This window comes from Rhinolophus sinicus, linkage group LG02, assembly GCF_036562045.2.
Source record: "Rhinolophus sinicus isolate RSC01 linkage group LG02, ASM3656204v1, whole genome shotgun sequence".
In the NCBI taxonomy this organism is placed as follows: Eukaryota; Metazoa; Chordata; class Mammalia; order Chiroptera; family Rhinolophidae; genus Rhinolophus; species Rhinolophus sinicus.
The window spans coordinates 132,605,790-132,615,030 of NC_133752.1; the positions used below are offsets into that span (position 1 = coordinate 132,605,790).

At 37.5% G+C, this 9,241-nt stretch overlaps 1 pseudogene; it reads left to right on the forward strand.

Annotated features, from left to right (window-relative positions):
- Window positions 1–7,104: 7,104 nt before the first annotated feature.
- LOC109456561 (WASH complex subunit 3) lies at window positions 7,105–7,674 on the forward strand (annotated as a pseudogene).
- The last annotated feature ends 1,567 nt before the right edge of the window (window positions 7,675–9,241 follow it).

Below are 9,241 nucleotides of genomic sequence, written 5' to 3' on the forward strand. Positions count from 1 at the left end.
CCTCATTTTTATTGATTTTTTCTTTTCTTTTTGGTGTTCTGATTGGGTGTTTTCTGCTATCTTGTCTTCCAAATCGCTGATTCAAACCTCAGCTTCAAGTAATCTGCTAGTGATTCCTTCTAGTGCAATTTTCATTTTAGCTATTATATTTTTCACCTCTGATTGGTTCATTTCTTAGGTTTCTATGTCCTTTTTCATGCTTGCTATCGCTTTGTTGAAGTTCTTTCTAAGTTCCTTGAGTATCCTTATAACAATTTTTTTGAACTCTGTATCTGATATGTTGCTTGCCTCCATTTTGTTTAGCTCTTTTTCTGGAGTTTTCTCCTTTTCTTTCCTTTGGGACATATTTCTTTGTTTTCTCACTTTGGCTGCCTTCCTGTTTGCTTCCATATATTAGGTAGACGTGCTATGTCTCCCTTTCTTGGCCAGGTGGCCTTACATAGTAGGTGCCCTCTGTGGCCATTGGCACAGTCTCCCTGGTCACCTGCACCAAGTGTTCCAGGAGTATCACTTGTGTGGGTCATGTGGGTTGTGTATGCTGTCCTGTTATAGTTAAGCCTTGATTGTTATTGGCACATCATTGGGTGGGATTGGTCCTTAGGCTGATTGGCTATAGGGTTTGGCCATGTCCCTATCTTACCAGATACTGTGCAGGGGTCTTACCCCACTGAGTGGGATTTGTTCCAGCCAGTTCTAGTGCTTGTTGAGACTGCCCTTTGTGTGTGCAGCTTGTGGAGTTAATTGGGTGGTGCTCTGCTATGGTCTGAATACAACCTCCAAGTATATTGGTTCTGGGACCCCTTTGGAGGGGCTTCCATGCAGGCCATGGTCACTCATTGCCTGTGACTGGCCAGAGACTACCTGCTAGGAGATACAAAGTGATCCAGGGTTGTTGACTGTCTGTGCTAAACCTGGAGGCATATGGGAAAGGCCACACTGTGAACCAAGGATGGCTGTCATGAGTACCAGAACTGGGGTAACTCTGCAAATAGCAGGACAGCCCAAGGCCTGCTGCCACCCGCCATCTCCCTTAAGGTTCAGCCACTGATAAAGCCTCATGCAGTACACAAGTTGGGTGAGGTAGGGTCTCAGGAAGTCACTAAAGTGGGAAGAGTTCTGTTCAACAGGTTAGTTTAGATTCTGGTTTGTGCCTGTGCTGAGCCTGGAACTACTCAGCAAAAGTCTCTGAGCATGCCAAGGCCACTGCCATCCACCTGGGGCCTGCAGACACTGATAGTTTTCCAAGGAAGAGTGCAATGTGTGCAGAGCTGCCTCCTTGCCGAGAAAGTGCCTCCAGTGTTAGGGGAGTTGGGCAGGACAGGGTCCCAGTGATTCAGCATGGTGGAACAGGGGAGCTCACCAGACCAATCAAATTCAGATTTGGCCTGTAGGGGTGTGTTCAACACAGGAAAGATGTTGCCCGCCTGCTGGCTGTATGCGAGGAGAACCCCACACAGGGAAAATGACAATGTTTTACAGACCTTGCCTAAAGCCACACACCTCAGTCTGCCCCTCATATGTCTCTGAGGATCCCAAAGTCACCATCCCTCCACCGGAGCCCAAGGTGAGTGCCTTTAAGTGAATGAGTCTGTGCATGGGTTGTTTATGAGGACATCTGGGTTTTCTGTAGCTTTCCATCCCACCCTGATGGTCAGAATCACCACTGTTTTTCACAGCCAAAAGTTGTGGGTACTTGTCTTCCTGGCACCAGTACTCTGGACTTGGAAGCCTGGCATGGGGCTAGGGTCCCTCACTTTTCCAGGGGCAACCTCGTTGGCTGAGATATCCCTCCTGATTTTCAACTGCTACATGGAGGTTTGAGCCCAGCCTGTTTTGTGTCTCTGCCTCTCCTGCCCATCTTGACGTGGCTTCTTCTTTATATCCTTAGTTATACAACTTCTGTTCAGTTAGACTTCAGATGGTTCTCCAGGTTGATCATTCTATAATTTAGTTGTAATTTTGATGTGCTCATGGAAGAAAGGAGGCACAGTGTTTATCTACTCTGCCTTCATGGATCTAGCTCTTCTTTCATTCTTTAAAGCTAATCTCAAATAATGCTCTTATGACTAACCTACCTCTTCATCCAAAGAATTACTAATAGAATACAAATGAAATTAACCTTCTATTTCCATGATAATCACTATAATTTACATAAAATTTACATAATAAAAATTACAATTAAGTAGCATTATAGTAATGATTATAAAAACAACCTCCATAAATAGCATATGCTGATATAAGTATGATGGAAATAGGAAATTTAAGCTATCCATATTTATTTTATTTTCTCTTTTTACTTTAAATGTATTCATGCCACTAAACGTTGGTAATATTTGTGTTTAACTTCAACATAGAGCTATAGGGTTATATTATTTTACTTATTTTTTTTTTTAGAATAATATGATGTATTCTTATTATCTGAAAACCAGGAATGTATTCACTACTTTTCCATTTGTAACCAACACATAGCAACAAAGTCTAGGTGAAGGAATTAAGTAATCCAATCCAAAAAAAAAAAAATATTTTGTTTCTCTACTATCATAATATTTTTTTCTTTCTTTTACTTCCCCCAGTTCTTCCATTATTTCTTTTATGTCAGTTTTGCCTCTCATCTTTTCACCTCCCTATTCCTTCCACAAAAGTTCTTCCACTCTTTATTACTTTATTCTGGATATTTCCCCCACAAGGATGATAAAATCTTCCAGTGTGTATGCAAATATGGGTGTAATGAGTAGATGGCTAGATATGTTGTGAAAAGAGTTTTTCCCTACACCAGATATAGTAATTAGGACATATTAATAATATCAGTAAAACCTCACATTTAGGAAAGAAAATAAAGGGAAATAGCAGTCACAAGTTCATTGAAATTATGAAATGCCCATAGGTAGGAATTATAAAGACTATTCTCTGATACTTAAGTAACTTTTTTTGATTTTTCCAATCTGGTATCACCTGATTCTGATCTGTAGGAGGAAATGTATTGTCCGTTTGTTGTCCTTCTTGATGGAATTGGTGATTGTCATTGGAGCTTTTGTTGGGGGTTCAACTTTCATAGCCTACCTTGGTAGGTGTTGTCATTAGGACCTATGAGTTGTTCAGTTGAAGAATCACAGACTCCATTGATTTCTTTGGCAACATGATTCTCTCAGAATCTTTGTAAGCTGCTGCTTAATTTCATGTGTAAGTAACCATAGCCACAAATCCAATCTAGATGTAGCCTTTATGTTTAGACTGGTTCTTTTTATTATTATCTGTGATTTGCTCATTCAACTGTTTCAACATAATGATGGCTAGTCAAAGCCATCTGTAACAATGGTCCTCAGTGTAAAAATGACACTTGTGATCTCATCTCTATCAATTGGCTGTTGACCTACATATGACAAAGGATTTGACTGCTCTCTTGCTAAGGCTTTCATTTGGAGGTATTTTCAACTTGGAAAGTATCCAAGTTACCAAAATTTTTTACCAACGTGGAAGCAGGCAACAAGCAGAGTATGCTATCTTCAGTGGAACTGTGTTTTGTTTGTTTGTTTGTTTTTCTACTTACATACATATGTGCACTTCACTTGTTCAGAATTTTGGGAAAGTGACAACAGTAGCCAAAACACACCAACAATGAAAATATTTCCTATTAGCTCCCATAACACTATAGATATATCAACCCACAGCCTTCTAAGAAAATTCAGGAGATAGTATCACAAAATGTATTGCAAAAAAAGAATGAGGTTGCTTTTCATGCCTGTAATATGCGTTGTTGCCACATGAATCATTTTATTAAACCAGTGAGAAAGGTTCAGATTTCATTAATCTAAATATCTCATTGCTATACCAAATTCTTTATTTCTTAGCATTATATTTAGCAGCTAGTAACATAAAAAGCTAGAATAAAAGCTTAAATAAGAGAGAAATTTATTTCTCCCCTGTGTAAATGCCATAAATTTAACAGTTCAGCAGTGGAAAGGTGGCTTAGGGATTCCAGATACTTCCAGTTCACCTCTCTGTCCAAATTCTTTTACATAGATTACAAGGCCTTTTCCATTTCTGGACTCTTCTCTTTTATCCTGGAACCACATCCTTCTATTCTGTTCTTCACTTGCTCCAAAATCTATGCTCATAATACTAAAGCCTTTAATATAAGAAAAACTTCTATTACTTCCACACCATTTCTAACATGTTAACTCAGTGAGATATATTTTTCTTATTAATATGGCACTCACAACTCCTTTGTCTAGTTCACACCTATTGTTTTTTCTTCAATTGATCTATAACAAACATGCAATAGCAGGCATAAAGCTTACTAATCATTAAGTGTACAGCTTGCTAAATTTTTACATCAATATACCTGCAAAACCACCAGCCAGATCAAGCTATAAAATATTTCCAGAACTCCAGAAGCATTCCTGCTCCTTCCTGGTCAACAGCTATTCCCCTACACAAGGAAATAATTTTATGACTTCTATTACCATCAAAGAGTGTGGCAGCTTTGTGGGGTGTCACACAATTAAACAGAGCCTTGTATTTCCATCCCTGGCTCTGGGCCTCAGGACTCCAATGTCCCTGACTTCCACTGAAGCACAGGACAGAGGATGGAACCAATTAAAAAGCCCTGCTTGGATGGCTTACTGAATGGAATTTCATAACCCATACCATGTTTGATTTTTAATTCTGCTACTTACTAGTTTTGTGACTCCACACAAGTTGTTTACACAGTCAAAGCCTGAGTTCTCACATTTAGAAAATGAGGCTATTTACATTTGCCTTGCAGGGTTTTATCAGGATTAGAGATAAGGTGCTTATTGTTTAGGACAGTGGCTGGCATGAACACAGACCCCCAGTAACAAGCAGTAATTCTTAATACTGAAGATAATCCTTCTTGGAACACTTTCTAAGAATATCTGAATCATTTTCAAATCAGGATACCTATTCATCTTATGAGTGATTATTTTAAACTGATCCTACAAGCATATATGTATTCAAAGTGTATGGGAATTATGATTACATAGGTAGCATAGAAATGATGATTAATTTTTAAGTAATACAGTTTTAATATGCTCCAGAAATATTATTTGTGTTTTTGTTTTAACACAAGATAGATTTCCCATTGTGAATTGTTTGACTTAAACTTACTTATCACCCAATTAACTGGAATAAAATATTCTAATGTTTGTTTAGAACAAATATGAAAAAAGGTCATTCATTGCTTAGGGACATAAAGATGTTGGAATTGACTGAGGTAAAAATAGGAGCTGATGCTTCTGTAGATACATGTGAGGACAGTTTTAGGATGAGTGGCCTTACTGACCAGGGTAATCTGTCAAGTGATGAGAGAAAATAAGGATATCTGCCCAGTTTTCTTCTCAGATTCAGGATATAGGAAAATTTCTGCTACATCTTTGACGATAAAAATGAAGCAAGTTTTTATGAAAAGATCATGAGCTTTGAAGTCATGTGGACAGACTTTTTTTTTTAATTTTATTTTATTAAATTTATTGGGGTGACAATTGTTAGTAAAATTACATAGATTTCAGGTGTACAATTCTGTATTACAGCATCTATATATCCCATTGTGTGTTCATCACCCAGACTCAGTTCTCCTTCCATCACCATATATTTGATCCTCCTTACCTTCATCTCCCACCCCCCACCCTCTACCCCCCTTACCCTCTGGTAACCACTAAACTATTGTCTGTGTCTATGAGTTTCTGTTTCTCATTTGTTTGTCTTGTTCTTTTGTTGTTTTTGGTTTATATACCACATATCAGTGAAATCACATGGTTCTCTGCTTTTTCTGTCTGACTTATTTCGCTCAGCATTACACTCTCAAGATCCATCCATGTTGTCACAAATGTTCCTATATCATCTTTTCTTACTGCCGAATAGTATTCCATCGTGTATATATACCACAACTTCTTTATCCATTGATCTATCAAAGGACATTTTGGTTGTTTCCATGTCTTGGCCACCGTAAACAAAGCTGCAATGAACATTGGAGCACACGTGTCTTTATCTCTAAATGTTTTCAGATTTTTTGGGTAGATACCCAGAAGAGGGATTGCTGGGTAATATGGCAATTCCGTGGACAGACTTTTAAGTGTAACACCATCACTTACTTCTAGGTATTGTTTTCCTTGTGTGTAAACCCAAGAATAGTAATGTCCACCTCACAATGTTGTTTTGGGAATTAAGTGAAATAATATATGTAAAAATATATGATATAAAATTGCTACTCAATAAACACTAGCTCATTTTATTTCTCCCCTCAGTTTTGAGAAATGTCCTATTTATTTTCATTTCAAGCTCAAGATGAAGTATTACATCAGGCATACATACAAATTCTCCAGATATGGGTTAATGCTAAGATGACTAAACTATACATAAGAATGGTAACCTCTCTGATCTGAAAAGTTCATGTAACAAAACAGTAATACTCTCCCACCAAATTAGAAGGAAATTTTCTAGATACCTCCCGTGAATTTAAAGAGACATTTATGGAGAGCCAGGAGAATACACCAGACTGAGAAATAGAGGATTATAACAATTAGCAACACAGAGAATACTGTTGAGGACAAGCCTATCGCTGTGAACAGACCACCTGGGCTTAGAGGCCACACCAGGTATTTGCCTCATGTACCCAATCACTCTGATGGAAAACAGAGACAGTGCAACCAATCTTGTGCTACAGCTCTGCCAACATAATGATGTCCAACAGAAGTTTTACAGTGAAAAATCCTTCCTCCAGGAATTGTTAAGGTTTGCTAGGCAATGCTCTGTGATAGAAATTATGGGGTTTGGGTTGATGATAATTAGTCTTTGGACTCAGTTTCATGCCAGAAGAGAAAATTGTTGCCAGTCCCTTGGCTTGTCCTCTGGAAAAATATCTGTAGATTCCCAGGTGAGAAACGTGAAAGCCCTAAAAGTAACTGAATTTCAAGGTGAAATTGTTATAGTTTCTCATTTTAAATGAACAGGTATTGAGATCATCTCTAACGTGCGAGAAGAATTCATAGGAATGTAGAAAGGTCTTATTGAGAAAATGTGGGCAGGGCGAGGACATGTCGGTGAGGGGTTTCTGGGCAATCCCTGGGTCCCCCACCTACTGAGGAGATGGATGAGGACAGGTTTGATCTCATGGATTCAGGAACAGAACTGACCAAGGTGCCAGCTATTCAACAGGAAAGAATGATGGCCTTTCTTAACTAGTTTGTGGTGCATACTGTACAGTTCCTTAATTGCTTTTCTATTGTTTGTGAGGAGAAATTAGCACCTTTTTCTTCGTATCCAACAAGTTGAAACAACTGTCAATATTTTAGATGCAAAGTTGTCCTCTATCCCAGGCCTAGATGATGTCTCATTTGAAGTATCTCATGTAAGTGTCACTAGTATCAACAAATGAATCACATTCTGAAACCACTTCAGAGAAATCACATTTACAAGACTCATGACCGCAGCAAAGTGAAGTAACAGCAGAAAATATCTTAACTGTAGGCAAGGATCCAACATAAGCCAGATATCTCAAAATGGCTCAAGTGGGTGTCCCCGTAAAGGCAATAAGAAACAAAATGATATAGGAAGGACTCGACCCAGATCTTGAGAAGCCAGATGCTCCAGGGCCTGAGGGTGAAGGTGAAAAATGCAAAAGAAAGACCAGATAGTGAATGTTCTTTTAGTGGCTAAGCTTAAGTTCAATAAAAATGACATATGCATACGTAGGTATATATTTACATTCTCTCAGAAAAAGAGCCTTAAATTTATCTCTCAGTCATAAAAGTATTAAGTGGCCAAATTTCCAAGCTTCCTCTGTGTTGAAACAAAAAGTTTAAAACCTAGCCAAAAAAAAAAAGTGTGGAAATTATAGTTCTTCACAAACAATATAGGTATGGAACAAATAAATAATATAAAATCTTAAGAAACAAAAAATTCTAGAGTAGATAAAAATTCAGAAGTATGCTGTTCTACTTTGGAAAAATAGACTGGGAATATTATAGAACAAAAAAGGAAAAGACTCTTATTAAAAAAAATTTATCAGGAGATTGTAAGATTGAAAAGAAGAGGGAAGGCAGAAAATGTGAACCAACAGGACCTAGTTTACTGATCAGTTGAATTAAATCAGCTACAATATTACACATCTCTAATAGAATATGTCATAATATATGCAGCTCGACTCTCTGTGCCCTTCTCTTGTTTGTGATAAAAGCAAACATCTTATTTCCCATTGTTCTTTAAACTATAAACAGAGCTAGAACCAGAACCAACATTACCAAAGAGACTGCCAAAACGTGCTGATAACAACTAGTATGTTTCATAACTGTCACATTTAGACTTCCTTTACACAAAAAAATCCAAAACAAGCTGATAAGCAACAACAAATTATGTCCACGTTACGGAAATCCAAACTAGTATTGTGTGTATATAAGGCAATGCATAAAATATGGAAGCTTCTGAGGAAGTTCTAAGGTCTCCATTTTAAGTACCTTATAGTTCACTACTTATTCCTTCATAACACTCATGTTAGAAGGTCAGTATCTTTCTTTCCTCCTAAAAATGCTCAAAATTAGCCTCTTAAATTCAGTTAAAGAATGATAATTAAGCAGGGGTCACAATATGGGGAAATTATGACCAGCTTTGCCATTTTGTTCCTAATTTTAGTGTGAAATAAAATATCCAAGATATCTTCAATGGAGAAGGCATCATTTTGTTCAGATAGTGCTGTGCTTAGATGTATGTCCCATTGGAACTGATTTAGGGGAAAACAGCTGTGACTCACAGAAATTTTGGTTATACACTTGAAAAAGCTTCCAAATTGATTCTGCAATCTAACCTAATTCACCATAGTTTGCACAGATATTATTGTGAATTACCTATTTGTTTAGGAGCTAGACTGACATGTTTAACTAAAACATAACCTCTGAAAGTCAAAAGTGCTATATTTCATTCTTTTCTTTTTCTCTGTTTAGCATTCTTCTACCTGCCTACAAGGACCTCAAAAATTGTGATTATTTGGCAGATCTAATTCTTGTAAATTTAAGTATTAGCTCTGGAGAATCTAAGTGGCCCAAAGTCAATTGTTATTGGTATTCTCAAATATTGTTTTTTTCTCTTACCTTCCAGTCTTTCCTTTCTACCAACCTCTTCTCATTTTATGTCTTTCCTTCTTTTATTCTTTATTTTATAACTGTGCCTTTCCATGGTAAAACCAACGACACCAATGACCATTTTGTAGTCCCACCGATGGCACTCATAG